Genomic DNA, 16647 nt, shown 5'->3' on the forward strand with positions numbered 1-16647 from the left:
CGCTGAAGACAAGCTGAGCTGCTGTTTCACAAGCACCCTGTGGTCCACCTCATCCCTGCCCTTTGCAAGCACAAGGCAATTAATTAATTCCCTGTGCTGCGGGAGCCCCTTTGAGTTCAGTTTTATGGTATTCACGACTCCAAGGAATCCAAACTCACAAATGGGAAATGAGCACTCAGCCACAGCTTTTTCCTAGCAATTGCTCAGGTTTTGCTTTGCCCCGTTTCAAGTGATTTTGTGTTGTTTTCCTTGAGAAAAAGTAATGGGCTTTCAAGAAACACTTTCATGAATTAATGAGTGGTCTTGGGCAAGTTTCTTGACTTACTTGGATCTTTTGACTAGAGGGTTTCTGTTGCTCCTCCAACCCTCAGTCAATAGTTCTATGTAGCTGACCCAATAATGCAAAGTTTCACTCACTCAAACAAACAGAAAACCCTCTTTTGGTTCAAAAGCAGAAACAGCCTTGGTAATACATTCCAAGTGATCTGCATCTCTCGCTAGGTCAGATATTTTCCATTTGTGCCTCTACATCACCCCCGACCCGTCCCCACTCAGTTGTGTGCCCTAGAGGTTCTGATTTCTATGGACAGCATCAATATGCTCCCTGCCCTCTGGCTTCTGCCTGAGGCACCATCAGGACATGGGAAGACTGACACAGAGTTCAATGACAATATCTATTCCCTCAGCTCTTTTCTGACCTTATAGCTATAGGTTGACTGCCCGCTTCTACCAGAGATAGCCTTTCCACACAGCTTCTCTTTCCAGTTCCAATAACCAATCCCTCCCTCTTCCTTTCAGGCCTCAGCATGGGAACAGCTCCCTGACATTGCTAGCCCTTTGATGCTTCAACATCTTAACCCTGCCGATGCCACTAGAAACAGTTCCCTCAGTAGAGACTCTTGGGCTACTCCATTTGAGTGAGCCATCTGTTTCCTACTGGAACCCCAAGACACAATGGCTTAAAAATTAAATCAAAATCAGGCATAATAAAAAAGAAATAGAAACAATCAACTGTCTCACATAAGAGAGATGAAAAGTGTGGAACTTTCCAAGAAAAAAAAAAAAACCTGTGCAGACCAAAAGAATCAAATTTGACACTACCACCCTCCTTCGTCAAGTGTCATCAGAGAATTTGTGGAAAACATCCATCTCTTGCTAGATCAGGGTTTAAAATTTAAAAAAAAATCTATTTACATACAAACCTACTAACCCTCCAGAGAGATTCTGTGTCAGACCTGGCAGAGGAATCAGAGCCATGTGCCCATTTTCTAGAGGGATAAACTGAGCCTGGAAAGAGCACATAGGGCCAGAGCTGACGAAACACTAGAAATGCCCCAGGGCCAGCTCAAAGGCCCTTAGATCCAGGAATCAGCCTCTGACAGGCTCTGTGGAGTTTTTCAGAGTGGCCTTCTGTACTATAATTCTCCAGAGATGTCTAATTCCCATGCCCAGAAGGTACCACCCATGGGTGTCTTCTGGATCATTCACTACTTGCAGCAACTCTGCAACGTCAAGAGAGATGAGACAGGATGCTCTCTGTCCCAAATGATGCTGAATTCCAGAATGTGAATCCACCAGCACTGACCACTTCCCAAGGAAAGCTTCCCAGACACCTATGGGTGTCCAGTCCCAGAACAGCCGTCCTCCCCTTCTCAGGGCATTTTCCATACCACAAAGATCAAAGAAACAATTTTATGACAGCTTCATCATAAAGCATTCGAACACACAGGATTTCGAAGAAGCTACCTATTTCAGGGTTAAGAGGTTTAATCGTTCAGGGTTGTCCGGCTTCCGTGTCTTCCTCCTTCAGCATCTTCCAGAGCCAGGGCCTGTAGGGATGACCCAGAAAGCACATTCAGGATATCTGGCTTCAACATGGGAACAGATCACATCAATCAGGGAGACACTAGAGAAGCAGCCAATGAGGGGGAGCCCTGAAGAACCCAGCAGTGGATGGACCTGCCCAAGAGGAGGGCCCACCAAGGCCCCCTGAGGGTGGAGAGGATTTAGGAGAGAAAAACATTCAATTCCATTCTTCTAGTTACTCAGGCCCCAAACTGAGCAATCACTGGGACTCCCCTCTTTTCCCTCACACCCCACATCCAATCCATCAGCAAATGATGTCAGCTTTAACTTCAAAACGTATCTAAACTCTCACCACTTCTTACCACCTCCACTGCTACCACTTTGGTCCAAGAAGCTTCTCTCATTAGAATATTGCAATAACCTCCTAACTAGTCCCCCCTACCTCCATCCTTGCCTTTCTACAATCCATGTATTATGTGGGTTGAATTGTGTCATGGGTGGAATTGTGTCTCCCCACAATTCCTATGTCAAAGTCCTAACCTCCAGGACCTCAGAATATGACCTTATTTGGAAACAGGGTTCTTGTTGATGTACTTAGCTGTTAAGATGAGGTCACACTGGAGTAGGATGGGTCTCTAACCCAGTACGACTGATGTCAGTATAAAAAGGGGGAATTTGGACACAGACCCCACAAAGGGAGAGCATCACATGAAGACTGGAGTTATGCTACTACAAGCCAAGGCACTACCAGAAGTGACGAGACAGGCCTAGAATAGATCCTTCCCTAGTGCCTTTAGAGGGAGCATTGCTGTGCTGACCTCTTGGTCTCAGATTTCTGGCCTCCAGAACTGTGAGACAATGAATTTCTATTGTTTAAGCCACCTAGTTTCTGGTACTTTGTTTAGGGCAGCCCTAGCAGACCATGCTCCCCACAGCAGCCTAAAAAAAATCACTCTTCTGCTCAAAACACTCCTACAGTATCTGATCTCTCTCAAAGTAAAAGGCAAAGTCCTTGACATGTCTCACAAGGCTCCTATGACCTAGCCCACCTCTTCCCAACCTCTTCTCCTCCTACTCTGTCCTTCAGTTTCTTCCAGCCACAATGGCTTCCTCAAGCATCCCAAGCATCCTGCCTCAGGGCCTTTGCACTTGCTCTTCCCTTTGCCTGGAACACTCTTCCCCCAGGCATCCTTTACTTCCTTCCAGTTTCTGAGATTGTCACCATCTCAATGAGACCCTCCTGACAACCCGAGCACCCTTTCCATCCCTCTTCCCTGTTGTATTTTTCTTTGACATGCTTACCGCCACCTGACATTTTAAAATATTTTTATCCCTCTACCCTCACACTAGACTAGAAACTCCCTGAAAGCAGAGACATGGTATTATGGTATGCTCCAGGGCCCAGCACATAATAGGTGCTCAAGAGATAGTGGCTGAGAGATTCATCTGTTGAGTGAAAGAAGCCAACAGAAGAGAGAGGTGCAGGAAAGAGGAAGCTATCCACAGCATCAAAAGTAGCAAAGAGTCCAGAAAGATAAGGACTGAAGTGTCCGTTGGGTGTGGTAATAGGGTGGTCACAGGTGATCTGAGGGAGGGCAGTTCCTTGGGGAAGCAGGAGCCCTGGGGGTGCAACAAACCCACCAGGTCCCTCCCCTGGGACAGGCACCCTTCCCACAGGCAGTGGCCAGCCTGAATAGACTGCTTCTACCAAGGAGCAAAACCCGAGGGCAGATTCTTTCCAGACGTCTTGTGAGGGAAGGAGAAAACGGAACGCAAAAGAGTGGTGAAGGTTTCAGGAAAGACTACAGCAAAATGACTGCAGGAAGGGAGGTCCCAGGAGCTGCAGGGGACAGGGGCACCTGGGTACAGGAAGAAGTTTCTCTCTGGCCAGGGAGAGAAGGGTGTGTCCTTCTCTGAGTGGAAAGAAACCAAGTGGGGATGAGCCCAGGTGTGCAAGGGGGAGGATGGAACCTGCGTGGGCTCTCAGCTGAGCGCCAGGACCCTGTCAGTGAATCAGGGAAGATGGGTCGTCTGTTGAGTGACCAAGGACAGACAGGGAGGGGGGCTTGATGGAGTGGGGACACCCTGCAGCATTGCCTTAAATTCTGCGCCGAGTGACTCCCTCACTTGCCCAGTGCCGACCCTGATGAGAGAGCTAGCCCCCGTGAACCCAGAGGCACGATCTGCATGGCTGCATCACTCTCCCAAGTCCCCAGAGTCAACCTTTGAGCCCCTTTGAATCGTCCCTCTCCACCCTCCCAGCCAATCACAAGCTCTGCCTCTTCCACGACTAGAGCACTCACGCTTTGTTGAGCACCTACGACAACTTGTGTGCTGGGTGCAACCCAAGTTAAAACCCTCACACACCAGTCCCATGAAGGGCTTTGGGCTTGTAGTGACAGATGATGAAACTGAGGTTCAAGAGATGAAGTAACCTGCTCTAGGTCCCACAGGTAGCAAGGGGCAGAGCTGGGGTCTGAAACCTTCCAGCTATCTTCTTGTCTATATTCATGTCTCCACTCTAGTCCAAGGCCTCAACATTTCATTCCTAAAACTCAACACAATAAACATTTTCCCTCTTTTTATTAAGTTCATTTTTATTCATTCTTTTTTATGTATGTATGTATTTATTTTTATTTTACTGGAGGTACTGGGGATTGAACCCAAGACCTCGTGCATGCTAAGCATGCACTCTACCACTGAGGTACACCCTCCCCCCACAACATGATAAACGTCTTCTAACAAACACCCGTCCCAGCATTCCCCAGTTACAGTGCACGTGTCCAGATGAACCTTCCTACAGCACTATTTTTACCTATCTCCATCCTCTGCAACTGGCTTTGGTAGTTTCCCCATGCAGGTAAACGCCATATTCTGTAGCCATCCCTTGGGATGCTTCATAAACGATGCACATCTCCTTCAATCTTGTTTCCCACCTGCACCCTTGGCTCCACCCCATCCAGGATGCTCCTCCCCTTTCCATGCCCCCTCAAGTCGCAAATGCTGGGACATTCCTCCTGCAGCAGCTCCATCCACCCATCTGAACACCCGCCCTCACCCCAGCTTCCCAAGCTAGCCTCGCTCTCCTGAGCTCCCTGCATTTAGCTTCTCTTGGCATGTGTTCCACTTGCCAAGTTTCCATGGAGACTGCACACCCCTTGAGGGTAACTGATGAATGTGCTGAATGCTTGGAATTGCCTGCTGCTTAAGAGTCTACAATGGTCAACGTTACTTGAGCTACAGAACAATTTGGATGAAGCGCAGATGATATACTTCTAGAAGTTTTTCAGAAAATATGAGAGAACTGGGATGGGTCAGGGAAGAGGCACAGGGCCTCCTCGTAATTTTGGAAGCATATCTCTTCTTCCTTTGTAGGAGCACTCAGAATCTGACACCCTATGACAGCCCCTCTAATGAGAAGAAGGAGGGCTAGATGTAGCTTCCTGCTCCTACATACTCAAGGGCTTGCAACCCCTCCTTAGCTACCCTTCACATGCTTTTATACACACAGATATCCTGTCTTTCTCCCTCTTCAAAGGAAGAGTTTTAAATGTGAGAAATCCAAATCTCGCTGAGTAGAGTTCATGGCGACTAGCAGAATGGTCAGTGCTGGATGCCCAGAGGCAGGAAAAAGGATACTCCATTTCTGGGACATTGAGAGTTGGCCCTAGCCCACTTTTAACTGGTCAGCCAAGGACCACTCAACAATTCTGGGATTCCCGGGGCCACAGAGGGAGGATAGTGGAGAAAGGTGACAGCGACAGTCACACCCCACACAGGTAGAATGAGCAGCACCTGAGTAACAAGGGTCTGGGAGGAATCTGTAGAGGTGACAGGGATGCTATCTGCCAAGATGCCCTTAAGAAATCAAGATCTCCCCAAACCAGGGGAACCAAAGGCACAGTGTGGTCTTCGTGACATGGTGGAGTCAGGGCTGGGATCAAATCCTGACCTGGTCACCCAGTGGCTGTCCAAACTTAGGCTGGTCACTTCACCTCTCTGAGCCTGGTCTGCATGAGCAAACACAAGGCCTACATAAAACAGGAAATGTCAGAAAGCATCTAGCCCAGTGCCTGGCATTACATAAGGGGCCCAATAAGTGTGGCTCCCCTGCCTCATTCCAGCCTTCAGATCTCACAGTTCTCAACCCTCTCAAAGAGAGGTGCAGGAGCTACAGAGCATTTCCCAGGGGGAAGGTCTGCCAAGAAGGATGGCCAACGTCAGCAAAAGGAAGGAGGATAAAAAAAAAGCCCCCCCACAGCCCCGAAGACAGACGCGCGGGACCTCTGTGATTGCCAGGGTTTCAAAACACACACAAACCTCCGAGCTTCAGACTATACTCAAACAGGAAGTTTGTGACAAACTTAGAAAACACGCAGGCACAACTGCAGGAGGCTGCACACCACTCAGAGAAGATGAAAATGAACACTTCGGGGGAGTGGGGGGAGGCGGTCAGTGCGGAATAAGAGGAGCGGGCCTGGCCCACGCTCCAAACACACAAGACTCCTCCCAGTGTCAGGGGGCACCTGCCCTGTGCTCCTCTCCCCAGGCACGTGGCCCAGTCCCGTGGAGCTGCTCTGGTTTTCTGGTTTCCACGTGGAGCCTGTCAACACCTCCCCACTCCCTGTCCCCCACCCCCAACCTCCCCAGGAAGCCAGGGCAGCGGACACTCTAACAGCTATCAGGTGCCAGGGTGACTTAGTTGTGTGGGATCATTTTTCAGCTGGGAAAACTTAGCACAGAAAGAGGAAGTCGGGGGGGGGGGGGTCCCACAGGGCTCGCAACCTCCATCTGTTGACCCCAGGGAATGTTTCATCAGGCCCCCTGGTGTTCCGCAATGGGTCCCCAGGCTGCCATGTTGTCCCCTCTGAAATCCCACCTGGTACTAACAATTTCATTTGTACTGTTCACACTGGTAGGCGATTATGTAACTCCAGCGCAGTTATTTGTAAGGGCAGAGAAATATAGACATGCCTAACCTCCATGACTTGTGTCCCATTTCCTCAACTGGAGTGAAAACTAGGAAGTTCCTTTCCCTTTGTTCTCAATCTCCCAGCACGTGTGGATTGAGCCTTTATACTAGGCCGTTTGTTTGGTGGGTGTGCACCAGAAAATACTTGGTAAATTAATAAACAACATCAATACCATTTCTACTTCCCTACCCCTCATGAGACTGTGTCCCACTGGTCCTTGTCAGCCCTCCACAGATGGGTCCCTGGTTCCACGCCTCCCAGCAAACCGCCCAATTGGAAACTCAGTGCCCTGACTGTCAGCCTCAGTACACAGCACCTCCTGCAGTGGTTTCCCCACCTCCCCAAATTAGGTTCCTTTTAAAAAAAATGACTCATTTATGAAGAGACAAAACCAAAAACTTCAATGGTGAAGATAAAACATCACCGAATCTCTTTAAACACCTCCTACTCCATGTAGAATTTAGATCTGATAAAGACTCCCCAAACTGGACCTCCTGATTTGGAACTTACAGTATACACAATTCTTCTAGCAAAAAAAAAAAAAAAATTTCCAGTGATGTCTTTTCTCTGAACTTTTCAGGGTCTTCTTTACGAATGGAGGTGGCCTCAGGCCTCCAGTCAGTACCTTTTCTCAAAAGAGGGAATGAGAAATGAAAGCCCATGCTTTCAACTCCTGGGTCAAAAGTTAATTATTTGATGCTTTACTATGTTCATGATTCTGAGCAATTGGACAAAGGACGTTGGCATTGTATCACGGGCCTTATCAGACTTACATGGAATTTTTCATAAAAGGAAAGACTTACTGATATTTAAGAAGTTTACAACATTTTGTGCACTGTATCTGAAAGAGACAAAATTGTATGATAACAGAGTCATAACATTTTAGGGCTAAAATGTGCAGTTAAGAGGGTCCTAATCCAGGGATTCTCAATGCTGACTGTATTAAAAAAATTCCCAGGTCCCACCCCCAGAGGTCTGGATACATCTGGACTGTCGTGGGGCTCTGGCATTGGCTTTTGATTCTTTTTTTTTTTAACTTTTCTGGTGATTTTAATGTGCATCCAGGGTTGAGAACCACTGATGTACTGCAGATAAGAAAACAGAGATCTAAAGAAATTAAGTGCAAGACACACAGCCAGACACAAAACTAGAACCAAACTCACAATGCCCTGTCCAGAACCAGTTCTGCAGTGTTGCTCAGATTTTTAGGAGTCACAGAATTGTTAAAACCTTTTTCTTTTAAATTTGGGGGACTAACACAGAATTGCCAACTTTTTGTTTTGTTAAGCAAGGGCATTTTTATAAATATCTACCAATTACTGTCACCACTTCCTGGTAAGTCTCAAGCTCATCTGCATACCTGTCACCCTCTGGACCCCAATCCCTGCCCAGAAAGTAAGACTGGACCATTTCACTCACCTCTTCTCACCCCGCCCCTCACCAACATCTACGTGATAAATGCAAACAAAACCCAGGCCTCAAAAATTTTCTGTCCCTTCGCCCCTCCATCTCCTGAACTCCACCATACCTCTTTCTGAAAGTCCCTTTTCTGGTCACAAACTACCTCCCAGTTACCCACCCTTGGCCTTCCTCCTGACCCATGTGTGACAGCTAATATTTCTACAAGTCACAGCATCCAATGTTTTCAATTTGTTCTTCCACATACATCATCTCTTCCAAATTTCTCCCTAATCAAGGATGTACTGGAAACTTCTTTTTAATTGAAGTATAGTTGTTGTACAATATTATGTAAGTTACAGCTGTTTGATACAGTGATTCACAATTTTTCAAGATTATACTCCATTTATAATTACTATAAAATATTGGGTATATTCCCCGTGTTATACAATTTATCCTTGTAGCTTATTTTGTACCTAAGTTTGTATCTCTCATTCTCCTCCCCTTATATTGCCCCTCCTCCCTGCCCTGTCCCCACTGGTAACCACTAGTTTGTTCTCTATATCTGGGAGTCTCTTTATTTTTTGTTATAGTCACTAGTTTGTTTTATTTTTTATTTTTATTTTTATTATTTTTTTATTTTTTAGATTCCATATATAAGTGGTATCATAGTGTCTGTCTTTCTCTGTCTGACTTATTTCACTTAGCAGAATAGATACGTAAAACTTTTAAAGAGGGCTACCTCTGAGGAGTAGAATTAGGGGGTAGGGGTGGGGACGCAGGAAGGGGGTTCTCTTTATACCCTTCAGTTTGAGTTCTAGGCAAGCATATTTTTTTATTTTAATTTTTTATACAATTTTATAGTTTACTTTCCACTTACAGTTTTTACAAAACACTGGCTCTATTCCTCATGTTGCACAGTCCATCCTGGAGCCTGTCTTACACCCAACAGTTTGTACCTCCCACTCCCCACCCCTATATTGCCCCTCCTTCCCTCCCCACTGGGAACCACTAGTTTGTTCTCTGAACCTGTCAGTCTGCTTCATTTATGTTCTATTCACTAGTTTGCTGTTTAAGATTCCACATATAAGCGGTATCACATAGTATTTGTCTTTCTCTGTCTGACTTTTTACTTAGCATAATGCCCTCCAAGTCCATCCACATTGCTGTAAACGGTTACATTTTGTTCTTTTTTAAAGCATATTTTTCTTAAGTGGGACAAAAATCACACACACACACACACACACACACACATAATAAAACAAAGCAGGTTACAAAATACACCTACGGTTTGCTTCCACTTTGTAAATACATAAAATGGTTGGGGAAGTCTCCAGACCCAAGCTTTCAATGTAAATGATATCGAGGCGGCAGGATTATGGGTGACGTTAATTTCACTTCCCTTTCCTCTTCGCTTATCTTTATTATGTTTTATTTATGTAAAAGGAATAATGAAAGTTTAAAACCTGAATCAAAGCATTATCTGATCTCTGAAACCTACACAGTATCAAGAAGCCAAGGCGCCGGAGCAGGACCCAGTCTGGTGTGTAGAAACACCTCCTTTTTTGTAAAATGAAAGATTTCTGCCCCATCAGGCCCTGGCTTCTGCACCCTGCTTAGGTCAAGTCTACCACTATGACTGACCCAGAGCCACATCCAGGCCCTGGACATTCCCAAGAACAGATGTAGAAAAGATCTTGATCTAACACGGCAGTCAAGTCCTTTCTGGGACCTCTCTGGCCTCCTCACCTCCACCTGCCCCTGCTCCCTGAGTTTCAACCACATGGATCAGTTGTCCTCTCCTGGGTGTCTCCCCTGTCCCTGACTCCAAGCTTCTACCCAGGCTGTGCCACCCACCCCTACTTGCTTCCTTCCTGCGTCTCCGCCAAGGCAAGCGGCCACACCTACTCCAAGTAACTTTCAAACCCACCACTGGGAAGATCAGGAGACCAGAAACTCTCTGACGCAGAGCGTAAACTCTGGAATTCTCCACAGTCCCCACTGCTCCCTAACAAGGCAATGCAGAGGGGTGGGTGAGAGCATTTTCCAGGCAGCAAGAACCACAAGCTCAAAGGCCTGGAGCTCAGAGTGTGTGTGATGTGTTCAGGGGAGGAAAAGGCATGTGGGTTGTTCAGAGTATCTCCTAGCACATCCAAGGCTCAGTGGAAAGAAAATTCCAGAGACGCTTAGCACAATTTACAAGGGACAGCAATGAGAGGCCCATGTGAAGGGTTAGTTCTCAACCTTCCAGCTGCTTCCCCACAATTCACTCTGCCCTTACAGTGTCTAGTTGGGTCTAGGCCAATAGGAGTGGGTGGAAAAATAGGAATAGAGAAAAAAGAAACGAGATTAAGCAACAAGACCACACTGAGGCAGGCTGGGGCCCTCCCGGCGCAACACTACGTTTTCCTAAGTGGCCTCAGAGGATGCTTGAGGGGGACGGGGGACATGGTGCTCCACCCTCTCGTTGAGGTCAGCCCCAACGGTGAAGGACGCTTGCCAATTTTCCAAACTTCCAGGACCCTCCAAAGACATTTCAAAAGAACCGTGAGACCTCAAAACTGCGGGAACACGGGCTGACCGGGCTCCACCCCGATGCCTCTGTGGCCTGTGTGAGGCCTTTGGGGAGACCCTCGCGGAGGCCAGGGGACCAGCATCACCTCCTCTCCTGTAAGATGGAAGCCTTCGACAATGTGGGCTCCTCACAGGTCCACCTCCAGTGGCCTTGACCGCCTGGCTGACGGCGCGCCTCGGCCCAGGCGGAGACGGAGACGGAGCTCTGCGTCTTTCCAGACAGGGCCGTTGTCTCCCCTGCAGACGCTCCGCGAGACTGGAGGCTCCTGTGACCCCCCTGTCGGCTCTCAGCCGGCATTCACTAACCAAGCAGGAAACCAGTCCTCAAATCCCTCAGCTCCTGTCACACGGCGCCTCGCCTCGCCTCTCCCGGGGCCGCAGCACCCCCCCACCCCCACCCCCGGGCTCCACGGCTCCTCCCCGCGAAGAAGCTCGCTCGGACTTCGGAGCGGCAACCGCGTCTGCCGCGTATCGTGGGCCTGCGGGCGCCAGACGTCCGCTGCTGTTCCCTCAACCCTAGGGCTCCATCCATAATTACTTCAGTCTCTTCAGTGAAACCTTCTGAAGAGGGGAGGGTATAGCGCATGCGCGAGGTCTGGGTTCAATCCCCAGATCCTCCACTAAAAAGAAAGAAACTTAATTACCTCTACCCCCAAATTTAAATAGATAAATTAATTTTTTTTTTTAAAAAAACCCACCTTCTGAGCAAGTAAAGAGTTCCAAGAAAACTCAGGACCTCAGTTCTGCACCGAAAGGTTGGAGTCTTGGGGACTGAGGAGATAATGTACGCCCTCAAAACGGCCCATCACACACCCTGAGGGGACGGTGGACAGTTCCCTGCCGCTGACCTCGAGGGAGAGGTGAGGGCGCTGGAATGGCGGGAGAAGGGCTCACGGAGGAAGTGAGATCTGAGCTGGGTCTCAAAAATGGGTTCAATTGGGTCAAGTGGAGAGGAAGTGGGAAGACCATCCCATGCTGTGGGACCAGCACACGCGGCACTGACCACAGGGTGGGCCGGGCCCCACCGCGGAGGAACAAGACTGCGAGGCGGCGGCAGGTACGCATGTGCGGTCAGGAGTCAGGACTCTGCTCTGAGCCCAACTCTGCTTGTTAGCTGTGCGAAGGGGCAACTTACTGAATTAAGATGAGGATAAAAACCATACCTACCTGCTGGGATTATTGTAAAGATTTAAAGAGAGGATGCACGGAAAATGCTTAGGATGCTCAGTGCCTGCCGTTAATGAATGTTATCTGTTCTTGATACAGTCAAAACTGCTCAGCGCCCATCCTGCTGATTCAGACAGGGTACTTTCTTCTTTATAAGTCGTGATGCTGGGAGGAAGGAAACACTAGCTGACTGGTCACATCCTGAATAACCTAAGCTATGTAAGAGCCAGGTGAGCATTGGAATGGCCAGGCAGCCAGCAGGTGGTGGGTATTCTCAACCCCACCCCACCCCACCCCGACACACACACACACACACACACACACACACACACACACACACACACACACTCACACACGGTTCTCTGTCCTTACTGGACCACTACTGCATCAACTGGGCTCCCTCCACTTCCAGTTGGATCGGGCCACAGGTAAAGCATTTCCTTCCCTCCTCCTCCTGCTGCACTGCAGTTTGGCAGCGGTCATGTCCCTTATAGCCTCACAGCTATTGTTGGGGGCTCCATCTCCCCAACTCTGGAGCTCCGACCTCCTGGCCTAGGGGAGGTAACAGCTCCCCCCTGTTGCCAGGCCTGGGAGTGCCTCATATCCTTTGGTTTCCCTAACCCTGACCATGCACCTCTAAATACTCCCCTTCACTAAAGTCTCTCCTGTAAACCCTTTGCACAGCCAGCCATCTCATGCCGGGATCCTGACAGACAAAGCCACGGTCCACATCCATCCACCAGATGCCTGGGGTGGAAAGGGCAGCCCTGTCGTACTGTCACTCCCTTACTCCCCTCAGAGGCAGGATGTGAATGGCAGTGTTTAACACATAAGCACCAATATGTCTGACCCATGAGCAGTCATTTGGGAATTTAACACTCCTAGGAATCTGGAGAAAACCCAAGGGGCTCAGAGAAAAACAACGCTTCCAGCCCAGGCAGGGCATATTCAAAGGCTTTGTGCTCCTCCAAACCCACCACACAACGGGGCTCCAACCAAGTGATAATGCCTAGATCAGCGCCCAGCACACAGTAGACACAATAAATATTTGTTCATGCAGGTCCTCTGGCAAAGGATGCAAGTCTGAAATCCAAGAGATCTTTCAGGAAAGGATACTCCATGGAAGCAAAGACTCATGGGGTGGCTCCTGAGATGCCCTGCTCATCCTCCCACGTGACGTGCAGCTGTAAGGTGCCCTCACCTACAGCCAGCAGGCTTCTGGACTTCAGCCCCTCTATAACAAACGCTCTTTTCTTGTCTCTTATCAAGTCATTCCTGAGGCTGATCACTTCCTCAGCACCTCCCTTGCTGATTTTGTTCCCCATGTCCTCATAGGGCCAAGCACAGCCTTGGTTCAGTATAATCCAAAAGCATTTCTCAAGTGCTTACTGTGTACAAGTACCAGGTCAGGCATTGAAGAACCAAAGATGACTGAGATAAAGGTCTTGGAATCCAAGAGACATAGAAAATAGAAGGAAGAGGGCTTACTACTGACTAAAAGGGATTCTCAAAGCCTGGACGATATTGGTTGAGTCTTGAAGGATGGGGCTGTGTCAGTGGGGAAGGAGGGGTAAGCAGCAGGAGATGTGAAGAGGAAAGTAGGATGGGGGAGCACCATGCAAGGACAAGTAGTGCTGAACTGATACAGACAATAGCAGAAAGGAGCCAGGCAAGGGGTTTGTCTTGTTTGGGCCCACCTGATTCAAGAACCAAGCATATCCACTGAGCAGAAATGAAACCTGACCAGAAGGCAGCCCTCCAAAGTCAAAATGCCCCCCAACTTTTGGAAAATGTTAAAGGAAGCCTGGGTGGGTTTGGGGCAAAGATGCTTGTCCTGAAGGGACGCTTTTCAGCCTGCCACTCATCACCAACCTGGACCTGCCTTGAGGTCAGGCAGAATCAGTGGGTGGAAGGGGGACCTAGCCACCCCCGAGCTTCAGAGCCACCGAGAGCACTCCACCCCATGAAAAATAAGAACCTTCCACACATGCCTGCTCTTACTTGGAATTCTAAAATTAAACATTCGTTCCTCTCACCTAAAAGCTTTCTCCCTTTATAAGCTAATATGCAAATGCCTCGGGAGAGGCTGAGTTTTAGCAACCACATATCTGCTTAGTGTGAATACTTCCAAAAGATCTTTCCTGGAAAACAGGCTTTGAGGGAGGGATGCTCAAGAGATGATCTGTGCCCGAGGGGGTAGCAAGAAGAAGAGGGATGGTGTTTGTGGAAGGGGAACACACAGCTCCTGCCCTGAACCAGCTACATCCACCAAGGGCAGAGGGGTAGAGGGTTAAATGCTGAGCCCTCAAAAGACCTTTTCTCCCCCACTAGTTTTTTTTGAACTGACATTGAGATATAGTTCACAAACCATAAATTTTACCCTGTAAACTGTCCAATTCAGTGGTTTTTAGCATATTCACAAGGTTGTATAAACATCACAACCACCTCATTGCAGGAAATTTTCATCAACCCCTCCCTCCAAAAAACACGCCCATCAGCGGTCACTCGGCCTCTCCCCCACCCCCTGGTAACCACTTTCTGTCTTATGGACTTGCCCATTCTGGACATTTCACACAAATGGAACCATACAGCCTGTTGTGCCTGGCTTCTTGCACTTAACATAACGTTTTCAAAGTTTTCCACGTTGTAGTATGTCAGCACTTCATTCCTTATTATGGCTGAATAATACTCCATTGTATAGATATACCACATTTTGTTTATCTATCAAAAGACTTCTTAAAAAGCAAAATAAATGATGTTCCTGCAGAAAGGAGTCCTCACTGTCCTCAGGGCTGCTTGGGCATTTGTAAACCATCCTTCTCTGTGCCTCCCATCAGCACCCATGGACACCATCCAAATCCACTGGGCTGGCATGATTTTTCCAAACACACCATGGCTCAAGACAGCAGCCCTGAATCACACAGGCCATGAGAGAAACAACTCAAATTCCTTCTGAGGGAATTCATAATGACTGTTAAGCTGTGCTGGAGAAATCTCCTGGTCCTGGTAATGGAAGGTGGAAGAGCAGAGCCGGCTTCACAGGCTCCCAGGGCCCCGCACGTCAGTTAATGCTCTGTTGTCCCTGTCTTGAAATTCTTAATGATTTTTAAACAAGGGCCTCCCCCTCCATTTTCATTTTGCACTAGGCCCAGCAAGTTATGTAGCTAGTCCTGAGAGGCAAGAGTTTGGGAAGGGGCTGGAACTTAAACAATCTTGCCGAGCAGACTGCTGCCCAGCAAATAGCCCACTGAGCCAGTTTAGGGGGCTGGGCGTGGGGTCTGCAGAGAAGTCGGAGCGAGGTGCCAGGTCTACAGTGATGTTGAAAACCTAGCTTCCAAACTGCCCTAAACCACGTCTTCCTACCCCGAGGCCTGAACAGTTGGCTGATAAGGCCTCCCCGGAACAGCCCGACTAGTTGAAAGTAAACGTGATAAAGTCAACGTGATACAGGCTCAGACTGTAAAGCTGGGGGACTCAAACTGAAACTTGTTTGATCTTGTCATCGCTTACAGGTTAAAACCAAGAAGAAGAAAGAAGAAGGGAAAAAAAAAAAAACCCCACACTTAGTAAAGTAACTGGCACTGAGAAAACTTTATAAACATTTACTTTTTTTTTAAACTGTCATCTTTACTTCCAGTATATCAAGGATCATGGTTTCACCAAAAATCTGGTATTCAGTCCAAAAAGAGCCGTGAATGTGAATGCAGCCATCTATACTGATGTGAGGACTGGAAGGAACCTCAGGGACCACATCCACATAGATCCCCGGGAGCCTGAACCCCAGCCCCCTGCCCAGGGTTAGTTCAATTCTCACTTTATAGATGAGGAAGCCGGGCTGGGAGAGGGGAAGTAACCCGCCAAGGCCACCCACAAAAAGGGGCCAGACCAGAACCCAGGAGCTTGCAGCTTCCCCTTCCAACCTCCCAATTTCATGAGTCCAACCCAAATTCATATGTTGGGTTATGCACCCCCTACACACACACACACACACACACACACACACACACACACACACACACACACACACACACACAGAAGCGCAATTTTCTCCTGGATCCTCAACTCAGATCTTTTAGTACTTGTCTTTGTCCCTCAGAAGAGGGAGTCTGGTCATGCAGATAAACTTAAGATTTATACACCTTAAGGAAGACAAGGGAGCTTCCTTCCACCAGTGCAATCTCTAGTCCATCAAGTGGCAAAGGGCCAGAGAGCTCCAGTGCAGGACTCAGAGACTTTCCACAGCCAGGGCATTTATAAAACACTGGGAAGAGTGAAATTTAACCTAGTTTTTTCCAGCTACAGGTACAAGGATCAGACAGTGTGGATGGAACTTGAGGGGCAGACAGGGAATGCGGCCAGCCCACCACACCAAAGAGAAAGGTCCAGACAGCCACTGGAAAGTGATGGATCTCTGCCACCCCATCACTTTTTCTTTTTTGGTCCTTTTTCTAAATGGTAGATTAACCCAATCAAACCATCCTTAACACCAAGTGCCTGGATTCCTTTGACTTCAATTTGTGTTTTATCCTCCCTCCCTTGCTCCTTTATTCTTCTTTTCTTTCCTTGAACAGATAGATACTGAGCACTTACTATGTGCCAGGCACACGCTGGTTGCTGAGGATACAGCAGCAAACAGAACAGACCGTGTTTTGGTGTTTATGGGCTAAAGGGAGGAAACAAGGAAGCGTTTATAAATATATGAATATATACCATGTAAGATGGTAACAAA

At 48.1% G+C, this 16647-nt stretch overlaps 1 protein-coding gene across 18 annotated transcripts in view; it reads right to left on the reverse strand.

Moving 5' to 3' along the window:
- TRERF1 (transcriptional regulating factor 1) overlaps positions 1–16647 on the reverse strand; it is a 194906-nt gene that overhangs the window by 114463 nt on the left and 63796 nt on the right. For 13 of the 18 annotated variants that reach the window (XM_074348735.1, XM_074348734.1, XM_045509409.2 and 10 more), the window contains exon 3: positions 1747–1829. The exons of the other annotated variants lie outside the window; for them this stretch is intronic. The gene's annotated coding sequence lies outside the window, so the exon portion shown is untranslated. The remainder of the gene's footprint in view (positions 1–1746; positions 1830–16647) is intronic. 18 annotated transcript variants of the gene reach the window in all.

Source organism: Camelus bactrianus, chromosome 20 (genome assembly GCF_048773025.1).
Source record: "Camelus bactrianus isolate YW-2024 breed Bactrian camel chromosome 20, ASM4877302v1, whole genome shotgun sequence".
NCBI lineage: Eukaryota > Metazoa > Chordata > Mammalia > Artiodactyla > Camelidae > Camelus > Camelus bactrianus.